This window comes from Euleptes europaea, chromosome 2 (genome assembly GCF_029931775.1).
Source record: "Euleptes europaea isolate rEulEur1 chromosome 2, rEulEur1.hap1, whole genome shotgun sequence".
In the NCBI taxonomy this organism is placed as follows: domain Eukaryota; kingdom Metazoa; phylum Chordata; class Lepidosauria; order Squamata; family Sphaerodactylidae; genus Euleptes; species Euleptes europaea.
Window position 1 is genome coordinate 97615036 of NC_079313.1, and position 16215 is coordinate 97631250.

Here is a 16215-nt window from a genome sequence, read left to right on the forward strand (position 1 = left end):
TCCCCCGCAGACAAAACTTGGGTCCCAGAACAGAACAGGGGAGAATGGTTTAGATTACTGCTGTCAGAAACAGTTATTTGGAGGTAGGATTGGACAGCCAAAGAGATCTGAAGGGAATGCAGGGGGAAGCTATTTATTCCGAAGTCTCTTACCTTTATGGATGGGGGCATTTTTTCTCTTTTGATAGAGACAATATTCTACTATTAGAGGAACTGCCTGGGGAGTATTTGCATTTGTGAATTTTGTGTGCGCAGAGTGAAGAAATCCACCCACAGCCTATTTCCGTGGATGATATATCAAAAAAGAAAAGGTTAGAAGATTTATGTGAAGATGGGGGAAGCAGGGCAAGGGGATTGCTTTTTGAACAAACAAGTTTAAAAAGGCAGAAATGACTTGGGATTTTAGAAGCTCTCATGAACTGGAAGATGCTGTATGATCTAATGATTTTGGAAATGTTGGCTCTGGAGGGTTGATGAGAAGCTGGAGAAGGACTGAAAAATCATTTGATTAGAGCAGCAAATTATTGTCACCTTTTCTCCCAAGCAGCGAGATGTTCCAAGGTCAGTGCCACCCAGGTATGGGTTCCTTTGAATGAGAAAGGAAGGACAGGTCTAGTGAAAGGGTAGGCAACCTTTCCAGCCTGAGTGCCAAAAAAAGTCTTCCTGTGGCGTAGTGGTTAAGAGTGGTGGTTTGGAGCAGTGGACTCTAATCTGGAGAACTGGGTTTGATTCCCCACTCCTCCACATGAGCGGTGGATGCTAATCTGGTGAACCAGGTTGGTTCCCCCATTCCTACACATGAAGCCAGCTGGGTGACCTTGGGCTAGTCACAGCTCTCTTAGAGCTCTCTCAGCCCCACCTACCTCACAGGGTGTCTGTTGTGGGGAGGGAGAGGGAAAGGTGATTGTAAGCCGGTTTGATTCTTCCTTAAGAGCAGTGGTTTGGAGCGGTGGAGTCTGATCTGGAGAACCAGGTTTGATTCCCCGCTCCTCTACATGAGCAGCGGAGGCTAATCTGGTGAACTGGATTTGTTTCCCCACTCCTACACACGAAGCCAGCTGGGTGACCTTGGGCAAGTCACTCTCTCTCAGTCTCACCTACCTCACTGGGTGTCTGTTGTGGGGAGGGGAAGGGAAAGGTGATTGTAAGCCGTTTTGAGTCTCCCTTAAGTGGTAGAGAAAGTCGGCATATAAAAACCAACTTCTTCTTCTTCTTCAATGGTAGAGAAAGTTGGCATATCAAAACCTAGTCTTCTTCTTCCTCTTCTTCTTCCTCTTCTTCTTCCTCCTCCTCCTCTTCTTCTTCCTCCTCCTCTTCCTCTTCTTCCTCTTCATGTGCTTCCAAAAAAAGAAAAGAAGGAGGGGGTTGCAAGACAAGGGCTGTACTTAGCCAGGCATACTGGTAGCAAGCAGGGCAGAGACCTGGTTTAGCATACTGTGGTTTGGTTTGCCTATCCCTGTTCTACTGCCTTTTCAATAGTGGCTTTATTTACCAGTATGCAAGCAAAGCAGAACTAAAGGCAAAAAGCACTCTTACAAGGCAGTGGATCTGCCATTTCAATCCACATCAGATCCCCAGAGGAAGAGACCCTGTACACAAGATCCTTTGCTTTCAAACGACTCAGCCCTCTCTCTTTCGGTCTCATTCTCTCTGATGTTTGCAAAACTACTCACCTGCTGTTTCTTCACACATAAAAAATGTCTGCCCTTCCCTCCTCCCCACCCTTATGGCACTTTACAGACAAACCACATTTTATACAAGCATAAACTTTCATGGACCTATTTCCCAAACTCTCCTTTAAGAATGTAGAAGCATTGAAAGATCATCTCCAACCATTGGCTCATATGGGGGGGAGGGGAATCTACAGCTAGTAACAGTTATTAACATTCTTTTGTCAAAGCCCCCCAAATCCCTTCACTTGCCAAGTTTAGTGAGAAATCCACAGTGATCAGAGGGGGTAAGCTCACACTGCAAAGAGCTTTAAGGGCTTCCTCCATGCTCAGTTCTTTTGTCCCCCGATGTTCATTGTTTGCTGCTCACTCTTGCTTGGTTTTATCTCTTCCTTCCTTGCACTCTTGTTTGTGAACAGGAGAAGAAACTGAAATCCCTATATAGTCTTTCTAAATCTGTCCTTCACACCATCTGGAACAATTGGAAGCAGAACAGTACACCCTACTAGCAGTATGTACTTGAAAAAATATTAATTTCACGTCATAATTTCAAAAAGGGCATGATTATTGTATTCATTAAATGTCAGGAGTATTTTTATTGTATTGGAAAGTCATCTCCACAGATCAGATGTCTGCCCATTATTCCGTGGGAGAAAACCAGGGTTCCCCCCCCCCCAGATTGGCTGTTTTTTCACAAAATGGCAGCAAACTTTCCAAAAACCTAGTAGTCCTTCCTCACTACTAAATGACCACCAGTTTCAAGTAAATTGGACCAATGGGTCCAATTATATGGTCCCCTGAAGAAGTTGCTCACCATTGTTTCATATGAGGGGAAATGGTGGGTTTCGGGAATGGCTGTTTTTTCACCAAATGGGACCAACATTTCAGTGAACCAGTCAACCCTCTCTACTAAAGACCCCCTACACACCAATTTTCAAGCTATTTGGTCAACAGGATCCAAATTTATGGCCCCCTGAAAGAAGGTGCCCCAAGCTATCTTTTTTGCCATTGTTTCCAATGGGGGACATGCCAGGTTTCCCGAGCTGCTGTTTATTTTAACTAAAAACAACAAATGAACAAAAATTAAATTAAGAACAGTATATTAATAACAACAAAACAACTTCCCCTCTATCCCACCTAATAGAACATAAATATGTCCCATTCATATCTAACCCCCACAGGGAAAAAGGCAACACTAGTTGCTATTAGTAATCAAAATTAATCAAAACAGCCTGTAGCAAGGCTGTCAAACATTTTGGAGGACTTTGATTCATAGGGTCACCATGAGTCAGAAGCAACTTGATGGCACTTAACACACACACACACACACACACACACACACAGAGAGAGAGAGAGAGAGAGAGAGAGAGAGAGAGAGAGAGAGAGCCTGTAGTCCAGGTAAGGATCCAACAGGAGGGGAGTGGACATGTTCATGGAGGAAAGGGCTATTCATGGCTATTAGTCAAAATGAATACTAGTCATGATGCATCCCTATTCTCTCCAGGATCAGAGGAGCATGCCTATTATCTTAGGTGTTGTGGAACACAGGCAGCATAATGCTGCTGCAGTCGTCTTGTATGCTTCCTGGAGGCACCTGGTTGGCCACTGTCAGAACTAGAGTTGTACCAAAAAAAAACAAAAAAAACCAGTAAATTTCATGTTCGGGTTTATTGGGCCTGATTTTTTTCTGGTAAACCCAGAATATACCAAATTCCCATACTGGTAAAGGGGTATTTCAGCTTTATTTCCAGGTTTACCGAAAAAAAATTGGGTCCATTATAGTCTATGGGGATTTTTTTTAAAGCACTGTGGGGATTTTTTGGAGGTAGAGTTTCCAAATTTTTAGGGTAGCTTCAAGGGATTTCCTTGCATGAACCCCAATGTTTGGTAAAGATTGGGCCATGGGGTCCAATTTTATGGGGTCTGGATGGGGTCACCCCCCTCCTCCATAGAGCAGTATGGTAAAGTTTACAAGGCTTCTCTATGGAGGATGGGTGACCCCTTCTGGACTCCATAAAATAGGACCCCCTGACCAAATCTTCACCAAGCTTTGGGGTTCATGCAAGGAGAGTCTCATGAAGCTACGTTGCAAATTTGGTGACTCTACCTCCAAAAATGCCCCCCCCCGGAGAATTTTAAAACTATTTACTTTTCACAGTCTGTAATGGCCACACCGTACCCATGAATCGTGGGAAAACCCCATGAATGCTTGCAATGGGCCCATACAATTGCCCAAGAAGTTAGGGGGAATGGTATACTTGCAATTTTTGTAGTTGTTATATGTGTATGTTTGCTGGTTTTGACCCAAGCCTGCCTCAAAAACAAACAAAAAAACCCCTACTTACCGTTTCGCAAGACTTGAGCTGTTTCCTCAGCAATTATACCTGCCTGACCTGCAATCTCAACTGCTGTGCTACACGGCTCATGTCTCAGTGCTGCCTGTGATCACAGACTCTGAGGTGGGATGGAGGTCAATGAAGGTGATGGTCTTTAGGAGGGCAAGGCAGATCCCAAGAAGGTCACTTGTCACAGTGCTTTGAGGCGCAGAGCTGCAGTACACTGGCGAGGGACAGAGGAGGACACTTCTGAGTGTACTCTCCAGTAAAAAAATAAATCTTAATTGCCTGGGGCAGATCATTTGCAGTCACCTGGCAAGGGGGTTGCCTGAATCCCAGCATTAATTCGAATATGCCTCTCCTGCAGAATCGAGAGACACACCTCCAACTCCCTGAGCACCCACGGGTGACATAGTAATGTTGATTAAAACTGCAAGGCTGCAAAAGGCACCCACCTGGTGTCCCCGAAATATTGCTTTTTTTTTCACAGCTCTGCATATGTGCAAATGTAATCAGGCAGCTGGGATGGTTGCTGGGCTTCAAAAGGTTTTTTAATGAGGCAAGGAAGACCAGAGCGATGAAGTTTGGTGACCTGCAAGCAATGCTCCGGTGCCTGCAGCTCTGGGACCCTGTCTTGATCCCTATTTATCTGTTCGTTTAATGGCTTCTTTGCTCAGAGGCTGCTTTTGCTGCAATCACTGCCATAACAACAGCAAAAGACTTCAAATCTGAGACTGCCTCATCAGCGGGAGGCCGCAGGAAACTAAATATTGTCACGCTTTGGGGGGCCTCTTTAGTCAAACTCAGCTGTACAAACCATTAGGTGGCAATACTCTTCAGTGCAGGGTGTCCACATAGGTGACTTCATAATGTATCCAAATCAGGAGCATCACAATTTGGAGAATGCACCAGGATAAACTATTTAGTTAGTTAATTTTATCTAAAAGATTTCTGTGCTACCTTTCCACCCAAATAGGTCCCCTAAGGCAGCAAACATCAAAACATTAAAAACATTAGAACAGCCTTTAACAGCAACCAATGCTGCTTCTTTTTTTCTCTACACAATGGAGTTACTTTTTATTTGCCCTGGTTTCCTTTTCTCTCCGTTCATACTAGGAAGGACAATCCTAGTATAAAAGAGCACAGTGGATGGATGTATTTCTTAGCAATGTTCTAGCCAACTCTTTCTGTTTGGAAAGGCAACAAAAGTTGCTCCTAATTTAGGAACAGCCCCTTTAACTGCTGGTCTGAAATGCTGAATCTTCAGTGATAACTGAGCTAGGGCTGAATGCCAGACTACCCCAGAGAACTACAAAGCTTGCTAGGTTGGTGGCATTTCGTTTATACTTCCAGCAGGGAAGCAATGGCAAAGCACTCGTCTGAAAATACACAGAAGCAGATCCAGACAAGTGCTGCCCAGGCAATTCCCTGCAGTGACAGCATGAAAAGCCAAGACACGGCTGTTTAAAAAGAGCACAACCAGGCCTGCTTTCCTGTATCCAAGATGCACTGAGGATCCCACTGTGTTAGACTAATTGAATTCTCTGCCCAGTGATAAGCCCGAGCAAATTAGTCTTTTCTAAATCTTTTCTAAATTTTTGCTCCGGGCACTAACTTTACCCAAAGCAAATTGTACTGTGGTGAATTGATAACAGTCAAGGATCTTTGTTTCACCTGTGTGTGAATGCAAAAGCTGACGTGTATGTGTGTAAGCATGGAAAGGAGGAAAAGAAAGAGGCATCATTATTGATTTTCTTTGTACTTTTTTGGCTGTCAAATCACAGCTGACTTATGGTAACCTTGTAGAGTTTTTGAAGCAAGAGACATTCACAGGTGGTTTGCCATTTCATGCCTCCCTGGTATTCTTTGAATGTCTCCCATACAAATACTAGCCAGGGTCAGGGCTGGGACTGTGTGACTGGCCTAGGGTCACTCAGAAAGTTTCCATGGTGTGAGTGTGGACTTGAACCTGGGTTTGCCAGGTCCTAGTCTTACATCTTAACCACTACACCATGGTGGCTCTCTTTCCTTGTACTACTAAGTTGGAAATGTGGGACAGCGGAGTGAACAGAATTCTGGTGGAAAATCTGAGCGTGAATCTTTCATGCAATGTGTAATTCAGCCTGAAGCCTCCAATAGTTCCTTGAAGTATGCACTTGGTTCAGTTTTGGTTCAGTTAATTTTTCAGAATTGACCAGGACTTTCCAGAAAGTGGAGATTTGTTACCTGGCCATGTGTTTGATCATTAGCTACACGTGCCAAAATCCATAGAGGAAAAAAGACAGCATAGTTTTTCTTCCATTTGTAAAAGTAATGGTTTCGTTAATTGACATATTCAGATATTTTTTTAAAGCAGCCTGTTATTGCCGTGCTCACGTAAGGGACAGATAACTTCTTCCAGGTGTTAGCCGAAATGCTCCTTTATATGGGGAAATTAGCTGAGCAATCGGTAACTATGTATTTTTATAGCAATCTCGCACTCAACTATACCAGAATCCGTTTAATGAGACGTTTGAATAAAGACAGAGACTAGGAGATCCAAATTAAACAGTGTTTATGTATTCAAGCATTCAAATGGTGCAGTACAAACATACAAGAGGCTAGTAAATTAAAAAGAGGAGTTCAGAGACATTTGCCAATGTGGCAGGATCGTTGACCAAATATTTACCTTATCTAGACGAGGTGTTGTCCAAATTTCATGTAGACTAATAACAGATTGAAAAGGAAGACCGAGATGGGGGTAGGGGTTCCCGTAGACTTGACCAGCAAGGTGGGAGGGAGCGTGGTAAGGCTGTGCAAAACCAACTGTGCAAAGGTGCCAGGTAAGGCTGTGCAAAGGTGCCAGGAAAGACCTAAGGTGTCTTGAATGGGCCAGGAGCATCCTAGTTATACTATTTTCTGGGGGCGGGAAGAGGGGTTTTACCCCTCCCAGGTTCCCAGGTGACAAAAGGTGACAAAAGGATTAAGCTGTGTCTACCGGGGCAGGGTAGTGAGAATTTGGAAATCTATTCTAATGCCAATGGCTTTCGCAACCCGAGATGGTCTGGAATCTCTCTGCTGATGTGATTTACATTCAGGAACAATGGGTGTGATCTGTGCAAATGTCCTGGGGTCACTGCAGCTGGACAGGGGGGATGACTCATCTTGATATCAGGATCACCGCTAACGACCCATTGAGCAACGGAGGAAGTTGGGAGGGGGAGCAGCTCGCATTGAGTACGTGGCTGTCAGCTCTCTGCGAAATGGCTGCTACTGGAACAGAGGTTTACAGGAACATGGCTCCTCTCAGGCTCACAAGAGACGGCCCTTTGCATCTGGTTCCTAGTGGTTGGTTGCCCGGGCTGGCGAGAGCGGCTGTGTCAGCTTCCAAATGAACCGCGCCGCGACCGCCCAGTAGCGTTTGGGGCAGGCGCGCGGCTGGAAAGCAGTTAGTGCGCTTGCATACCGGGTTGCCAGATCCAGTCCTGGAGATTTAGGCAGGCCCGTATGCTATCACAGGGAAACTTGGAACCCTGGTTTTATCAGCAAGTAGAAAACCATTTGCTGAAGTTCCCTGTTTAGGGTTATGCAAACAGTCTTCCTTTGGTTCTTGTAGGTTATCCAGGCTGTGTGACCGTGGTCTTGGTATTTTCTTTCCTGACATTTCGCCAGCAGCTGTGGCAGGCATTTTCAGAGGAGTAACACTTCAGGAGGAGTAACAGTGTCTCCAACACTGTCCTTCAGTGTTACTCCTCTGAAGATGCCTGCCACAGCTGCTGGTGAAACGTCAGGAAAGAAAATACCAAGACCACGGTCACACAGCCCGGATAACCTACAAGAACCGATGAACTCTGACCATGAAAGCCTTCGACAGTCTTCCTTTGGTTGTTTATCAGCAGTTAACATGAGTGGACTGGGATACCAAATAGCCTTAGAGCAAGCTGAGCCAAGTGGCCCCTGTGGTACTGGAGAGGTTGAAGGTCTGCTCAGCTCAGACCTAGTCTGTAGTGAGTCCAGAGAACTTAACGCCCATAATTTGGATCTGGGCTGAGTTTTGGTGCATTGTGAGTACCACAGGAGGGCACTTGGCTTATCTTGCTATTGACTGCTGGTAGCCCTCCAGGGCAGTACCTCAATGGGAATGTCTCCATTAAGTTAAAGGGCCACTCTGCTCTGGGCAGTTCAATACATCGGAGTCTGGTTTAACTTTATAGTGTAGATATTCCCTAAAAGAAATGCTTCATTTGTCTGCTATAGTCACACCTCAATGGAAATTAAGTACCTGAGTGCTTTAGGGAAGCATCTGGACCCTTCTAGCCACACAATCCTCTGTGGATGCTAATGTAATATTTTGTTATTGGTTTTGTGAAAGGTATGGTCTAAACTGTTATGGGGCTTCTTGGAAACAAAGGCTTTCAGGTAGCATTGGGGCAGAAGTGTCTCTCTTCACAGGAGCCTCCCTTTGCTATGGACCCAGTTTGTCAGAATAGTTATGTGCACTCGTCCTCCGCTCTGAATGGTGAGAAGTTCCAGGATTAGCACTTTCTGGGTTTCAAGCAGCGGTTCCCAAACTTTTTGTGTCATGGAGCACTTTTCAGGAGAGAAATTCATCACGGAGCACTAATTTTGACCTAGCACCTATATACTAAACAGAATGACAGTACTATTTTTCTTTCCAGTCTCTTCACAGAGCACTAGGAGATGTTTCGTGGAGCACCAAATGCTCCTTGGAGCACAGTTTGGGAACCGCTGGTTTAGAGGAAAGAGCACTTCAGCCTTATGGTGTTGTGTGTGTGTGTGAGAGAGAGAGACACAGAATATACAGCAGAAGCAAAACAAAGGCCGTTTATGCTTGGTAATTAGCAGCACTTTCCAGGCTGAATTGCCCTGTATATTTTTTTGAGTTTTCAGGAGGTGACTGCGAAGCCGGCGCATACCTACTTTGCATTTCTTAAGAGCCCCTTTAACGCGACCTTTTGTGTTTGCTCCGCCCCCGCACCGAAGAATCCCCTGCCGGAACCATGCAAAATGACAGCCACATGTTAGCTATGCAAACGGCGGTTGGCTAATGGAAGGAACAAAGGAGCAGGCAAGTGGGGTGGTGGTGGAATTTTTCTTTTTGCGTCCGGACCGTGAATAAGCATTTTAAAGGTTGCATTTTTAAAAAGAGCTTTGAGTGAGCATCAAAATTGACCCTGCATAAATGACCAAAAGCTCTTTTCCAGGTTAGCAAATCTGCTATTCCACAGCAAAGAGAGAGAAATCCTGTACTCCAAAGAGCTTCAGCCAACAGCCAACTCAGGCTCTTTAAGTCCATCTCGCTCTCTCTCTCCCTCTGCTCCAAACTCAAACTTGCTGTTTGTTTCTTCACATGCAAGAGACATCCATATTTCCCCCCTCAGGGTCATCTTCTCTAACCCCTGATTAGTAACAGAGCGATCAGGGCACTCACTGTAGTAGACAGACATTCTTTTGCCATGGCTTCTCCTCTGGAATCCTTTTGTCATAGGCTCTGGCTCCTACTTGTCATGCCATGTTTTATGCCAAGCCCACTCATGGTAATTAGCCAGCCAACACATCATGATATTTAAAGCCAACTTCTGCAGAAGTTTACTGCTTTTGTGCTCCGGGTCGCTCAGTTAATAGCTTCTTCTCAGCCCACACACACAGCCACTGAGGTTGTGTGAAAGAATCGATCAGTCACAGACAATCCTTCTCAAGACCTGCCTCCTGCAGGGTTGGAAGGAAGGCAGTTGTAAAAGCCTGCTGGGTGGAAGGTAAGTACCAGCTTGTGAAGTGGGCTGGCCTCTGTTGGTAGGAGATAATTAGCTAGCTTCCCCAGAAGCTGGTGGGTCATGATCTATAAACATGATTGACACAGAAGGTGTCTGGTGGGACCGGAATGAGGCAGACTTGGCATCAAAGCCAGAAGCAATCAAGTGTTATGGGGCTGAGATCAGCTGTGGAAGTGGTTATTTATTGGCAGGCAGCTTGGATTTCAGTTGTGTTGTGAAAAGTCCAGAGCCACTGCAAAGGAAAGTGGTGGGAGAAGGATAACATTAGGAGAGGGGAGGGACTTCAATTGCCAAAGCAGCCATTTTCTCCAGGTGAACTGATCTCTATTGGCTGGAGATCAATTGTAATAGCAGGACATCTCCAGCTACTACCTGGAGGTTATGCAAACAAAACAGCATTGATGGCCAAACAGCAACTTAACAAAATGCAATCTATTACTCTATAGTACACTATTTAAAAATATTAAATATACAAAATGCCACGCAAATGCACAATATGCTCAAAATATCTCTCCAAAGTCCAATCACTAATAAATCACATATCTCTAGTTTCCAATCCACTGCGAGAAAAGGATGCCAGTATTTCCTTTTTTCTTGGGTTCTCCCTTCATCAGTCGCACTTGGACAAATTGGACCCATTCTTGAAAAGGCTGGCCTAAACAAAAAGCTGGACAGTTCCTCATTCAACAGGTCTTTGTTACATCATGCACATTACAATCCTAAACAATTCAAGAGCTGCGCAGCTCAATGCAGCCTGGTTTGGGAAGACAGCTAACGAGTGTCTCCATGGATTGTTTAGGATTGTAATGCACCTCCTCTACCTTCAGGATGAAATGACATGTCACTTGTAACTTGGGGATGCTGCTGAAAATGGCAACCATGTACTGAGTTTGCCACTTCTCCTTCAAAACATTTAACATCACTTGGTTGTGAATTTCCCTGCTTGGGTTCCACTGCTGCTGGTAGGGACAAGATCATTCACAATATGATGATGTTATGATGGGCTAAATGATCCTCTGTGTTATACAGGAAAGCGGGAGAATTCAGTGCAGGGATGCCATTTTCAAAGGTTGCTTTGGGTCATGGGTAATGTATAGTTCTGGCTTTGTATTGGGCTGATCGATTGAAATCATTTCCCTTCTGAGTAACCACTTTCTCTTTTCCATTTATAAATGTATTGTAGTTGAAATCTTTTGAAGCCATTCATAAGTGAATGGTCAGAAACTAGTAGACCAAGAGTGTGTTTAGGTTCCCAATCTTGTCCATTCTTACGTCTCTTATGTTTCATCCTTTGTCTTCCCCCAAGGTTTCTGTTGCATTCATGAACATCTCCAGGGCAATTTGAAAATGTAAACACAGAAACACCTACACAGTATCAGACATATGTACAGATAGGTTTTCTTCCTATCTGTTCTGTGTTAACACTTCTAGTTTATTGACATCCTGGCTCACGGAGGAAGGATTGACAGAGCTCTTACCATTATTTATTCCTTCTGGATTTTTGTTCAGACCTTTAACCAAAATGCAAACACATATCAGAAAAAAAGGGGGGGGGGAAGATTCTCCCAACTTCTCACATTCAGATATTGTGGCAGTCTCGGGGGGTGGGGATTTGGGGTTGAGCTTGTAGAAGAAGAAGAAGAAGAGTTGGTTTTTACATGCCGACTTTCTCTACCACTTAAGGGAGACAAACTGGATTACAATGACCTTCCCCTCCCCTCCCCACAACAGACACCCTGTGAGGTAAGTGGGGCTGAGAGAGCCCTATCAGAGCTGTAACTTGCCCAAGGTCACCCAGCTGGATTTATGTGTAGGAGTGGGGAAACCAACCCAGTTCACCAGATTAGCATCCGCTGCTCATGTGGAGGAGTAAGGAATCAAACCTGTTCTCCATATCAGAGTCCACTGCTCCAAACCACAGCTCTTAACCACTACACAACCAGTTAAAGTTTTTTAAAAACAAAATAGAAGTAAATATTTTAAATAAAACCAACTTTAAAAAGAAACTTACAACAGTCTCCTCTCCCCCATTTCATTCTCACAACACAACCCTGTGAGGTAAGTCAGGCTGACTGGCCCAAGGTCACCCCACCAAGCAAAGTGGGGATTCAAACCTGGGTCTCCCAGATAATAGACTGCCACTCAAACCACTGAACCACACTGGCCTTCAAATGGAAAGTGTGGTTCTGAAATAAATTGTGTGTATAACTTTCCCAAAGATGATACTGTGAGCTGGATCGAGCTGGAATTAGAGAATTAGTCCATTTGCAAATTCATGGATTTTTTCCTTATCATGTGCAAAATTCTTTACAATATTTTTGCTAGGATGCAAAAAGATGGTCTTCATTTGATGACAGTGGTTTGGAGCCTCCACTTTCTTTATGTGTCCCTATGAAAAATTGGTTATGAACCTCAAGGGAAACTCAGGAATGGAATAATGTGTGTGGGGGGGGGAAGCAGCTGCAGTGGAAAAGGAAAGGGGCATTGAACCCCCTCCTTTTGTATGAACTCCTGTCCTATTAGCACAATAATACATGCAAGAATGAGCAGAGTGGTTTCTACAGATGCCTCTTTCCACCATAGCACATGATACATCCCACAAGGTTCCCAAGATACTCTCCCTGCTCAGGGGCCGCTTTCTGTGGGGCCGCAAGGGCTTTATAAAGAGGAAGGTGGCAAAGTTTCCTTCTGCAAGCCACTCTCTGTTCACGGTTAGTCGATAAAGTCCAATAAAATATGCAGATTGTCTCATTTTTCCATGCTTTATTTTGAGCCTGTCTAATGAATTCATAGAAGCTGGGGTATTTTCCCTAATGAGCAAGCAGAAAAAGAGGCTGGGTGATTAATAATTTTCTAGTGTTTTGTTATTCTGCATTTTAATTTTTTGTAAGCCACCCAGAGAACCTGCTTGGTTGAGGGGCAGACTAGAAATATTTCAAATAATAAGCAAATGAATGAACGAATGTAGCCATCTGGGCAGTCTTGGATGGCATTGGTGCACTCCTGGTGGTTTGGCTGGAAGAAAATTCAGCCAGGCTGTAAAGGACACCTGGGTGTCAGTGGAGGGCAGGGCCCGCTCCAGCCAGCCGTACCATCAAAGGATGGCCAGGGGCCTGAGGAATGGTGCCAGCAGGTGGAGGAGGTGGCAAGGAAGCCGCAGAGGGGAGAGGGAGGTGAAGCCAGACCTGAGGTGAGGAAAGCTGGACTGGGCTGGGGTGGTGCAGCTGGCCAGGAGGTACAGGCTGTGACAAGGCAGCAGGGGCTGGGAGTGGCCCAGGAGCATGGCCAGGTAGTGATGCCCCTGCAGAAGGGCCTCGGGACTAGGGTTGCCAGGTCCCCCTTTGCCATTGGTGGGAGGTTTTGGGGTGGAGCCTGAGGAGGGTGGGGTTTGGGGAGGGGAGGGTTGCCAGTCTCCAGGTAATTAGGAAATCAGTACAGGGGCGACAAAATTGTACAATAACAATTACTGTTAAGTGCAACCAATATTTATCCTATGGTGTCTAAATACAACTATACATATAAACATACAGTGTTATGTACAAGCATACAAAAATAACAAGCACAACCAAACAAGTCCACATGGATGGTGACACAGACACTAACAAAATTCACAAAAATGCAAGGTCTTTGGCAAGGTGCTGCATTCTTCTATAAGTCCCATGCAGGTAAGTGTGCAATTCTAGCAGAAATACCAATTTTAGAGGAGTAACTTGATGGAGGATACGGCCGTTTCAAATTCTTATGGGTAGAATTCTTCATCAGTCCTTCCTATTCCAATATGTAATATTTTAAAATGCAATAAATATAATATGTTTCAAATATAAAATTACAAAAATAGTTCATTTAATAAATACAATAAATATAAGAATACTTACATATAGATTCCTCTAATATTGCACATCTTAAAGATTAAATTTCAAAATACTGGATGCATGTTAGTTCCCACGAAGGGTAGTTACCCATAAGAATTTGAAACGGCCGTATCCTCCATCAAGTTACTCCTCTAAAATTGGTATTTCTGCTAGAATTGCACACTTACCTGCATGGGACTTATAGAAGAATGCAGCACCTTGCCAAAGACCTTGCATTTTTGTGAATTTTGTTAGTGTCTGTGTCACCATCCATGTGGACTTGTTTGGTTGTGCTTGTTATTTTTGTATGCTTGTACATAACACTGTATGTTTATATGTATAGTTGTATTTAGACACCATAGGATAAATATTGGTTGCACTTAACAGTAATTGTTATTGTACAATTTTGTCGCCCCTGTACTGATTTCCTAATCTCCTGATAGTAGTACAGTGGTGTCTTTTTCTCCTAGTCTCCAGGTAATAGCTGGAAATCTCCCGCTATTACAACTGATCTCCAACCGATAGAGATCAGTTCACCTGGAGAAAATGGCCGCTTTGGCAATTGGACTCTACAGCATGGAAGTCCCTCCCTTCCCCAAACTCCACCCTCCTCAGGCTCCACCCCAAAAACCTCCCTACTCAAAGCCATAGAGTCCAGTGGCCAAAGTGGCCATTTTCTCCAGGGGAGATTTCTCCAGGCCATTTTCTCCAGCTAGTACCTGGAGGTTGGCAACCCTACTGGGGAGCCTAGAAGAAAAGGTGGGGCTGGATTGAGCCCTGGGAGGTGGGCAGAAGGAGGGCGTCTAAGCCCAACAGCAGCTATGGAGGCTGGCTGATGAGAGGGCCAGGGCTATCCCCCTCCTGGCAGTAATTCACCCGAGGTGCAAGACTCCGGGGAAGTAGAGGGCACAGAGGTATGAAGGGAGCATGTGGAGGGAAGCTGTTCCAGTGAAATAGCAGTAGCACCTTTGACTAACAAACCCAGAAGCCAAGGAGGATCCCCAAGTGACGGCACTACAGTCCTGTGGCCTGGTACACGGTCTGAGGCTGCGGGTGACAGTGACAATAAACAAACAAGCAAATAAATAAAACATTAGATTGTATTATGTAGACACTCCCCACTCCCTATAGGTCAAGCGCCTTTCTATCACATGCAGGTTTTCAAATATATGTCCACAAGCAAGTGAGTCTACTCACTTTTTTATTAAATGAAAGCTGAGTGTTAGCCGAAATGCTCTTTAAATGGGGAAATTAGCGAGCAATCGGAAACTACAATATTTATAAAGCGGGAGCAACCTTTGTATTCCAGAGCCTGTATTCTGTGACCTTTAAAATGACGACAGAGACAATGGAATCCGAATTAAGAGAGTTTATGTCGTTTTAAGCATTCAGTGGTGCAACACAAACCATACAGAGAATCTAAGAAATAAAAGGTAGTAGAGTAAGAACGGATGCCAATGTGGCAGGAGATCGTTGGTGGGGGAATACTACACCTTATTTTGCAGAGGAGTTGTCCAAGTTCCAGTAGACTAAGATAGCAGAAAATAAGATCAAAGGCGAGGGCAAAGGGTTCCCGTGGGCTCAGCCAGCGAGGCGGGAGGGAGTGTGGTCAGGCTGCGCAAAACCTAAACCAGCAAAGTAACGGCAAAGATGCCAGGGAAAAACCTAAGGTAACATAATGGCAGTGGGCTACCCCAGTTATACTGTTTCTCTGGGGGCGGCGTGATAGGATTACCCCTTCGAGGTTCCCAGGTGACAAAAGGTGACAAAGGACTTAATGTCCATCTACCGGGGTGTGGGGATTTGGAATTTGGAAATCTATTCTTATTCCAGTGGCTTGTGCAACCCGGGAGGAACTGGATCCTTGCTGATGGGCTTAACGATTCTAAAACAAAAGGCTCGATCATAATAACGTCCAGAGATCGCGATCTCACATAGCTGGCAGAGCGAGTCATCGTTATCTTAATGTCTCTGAATGGCTTAGCTTAAGCAGTTCGATGTTGCAAGGGAGGGGAAATGCAGATGCAGGCTACGTGCTTGTACACTTTCTCTGACATGGCTTCTTGCTGGAACAGAGGTGACCAGGAACATGGCGTCTCTCAGGCTCTCTGGAGGTTGCTCTGGCCTCGGTCTCTCAGCTGCTGGCTGCTTGGTACATACAGGAGCGGTCGTGTCAGTTTTACTGGCGTGTGCGCTAGCCTTCCCTGTAGCGTTTAGGGCAGGCGCGCGGCTGGAACAGTGTGCACACGTAGACTGTTTGCGGGTGCCATGACCAGTCCGGGAGATTGGCGACCCGTATGCTTACATGAGGTTCCAAATTCTGCTGACGTAAGGAATCTTGCACATACAGAACTGCTAAAAGTGAGAACAACCAGTTGTTCCAGTGTAGCAAGCCGGTGAACTACCCTATATCTGTGCTCTTGGTGCAGGGCTGTAGCACATACTTGGCAGCGTAGGAACTGCCTCCTACAGTCTGGCACAGAAAGTAAGGTACTGGGCATGCAGATAGCTAGAAATGTCATACATATTGTTTATGTGGATTAGGGTTGCCAGGTCCCCCTTTGCCACCAGTGGGGGTTTTTTGG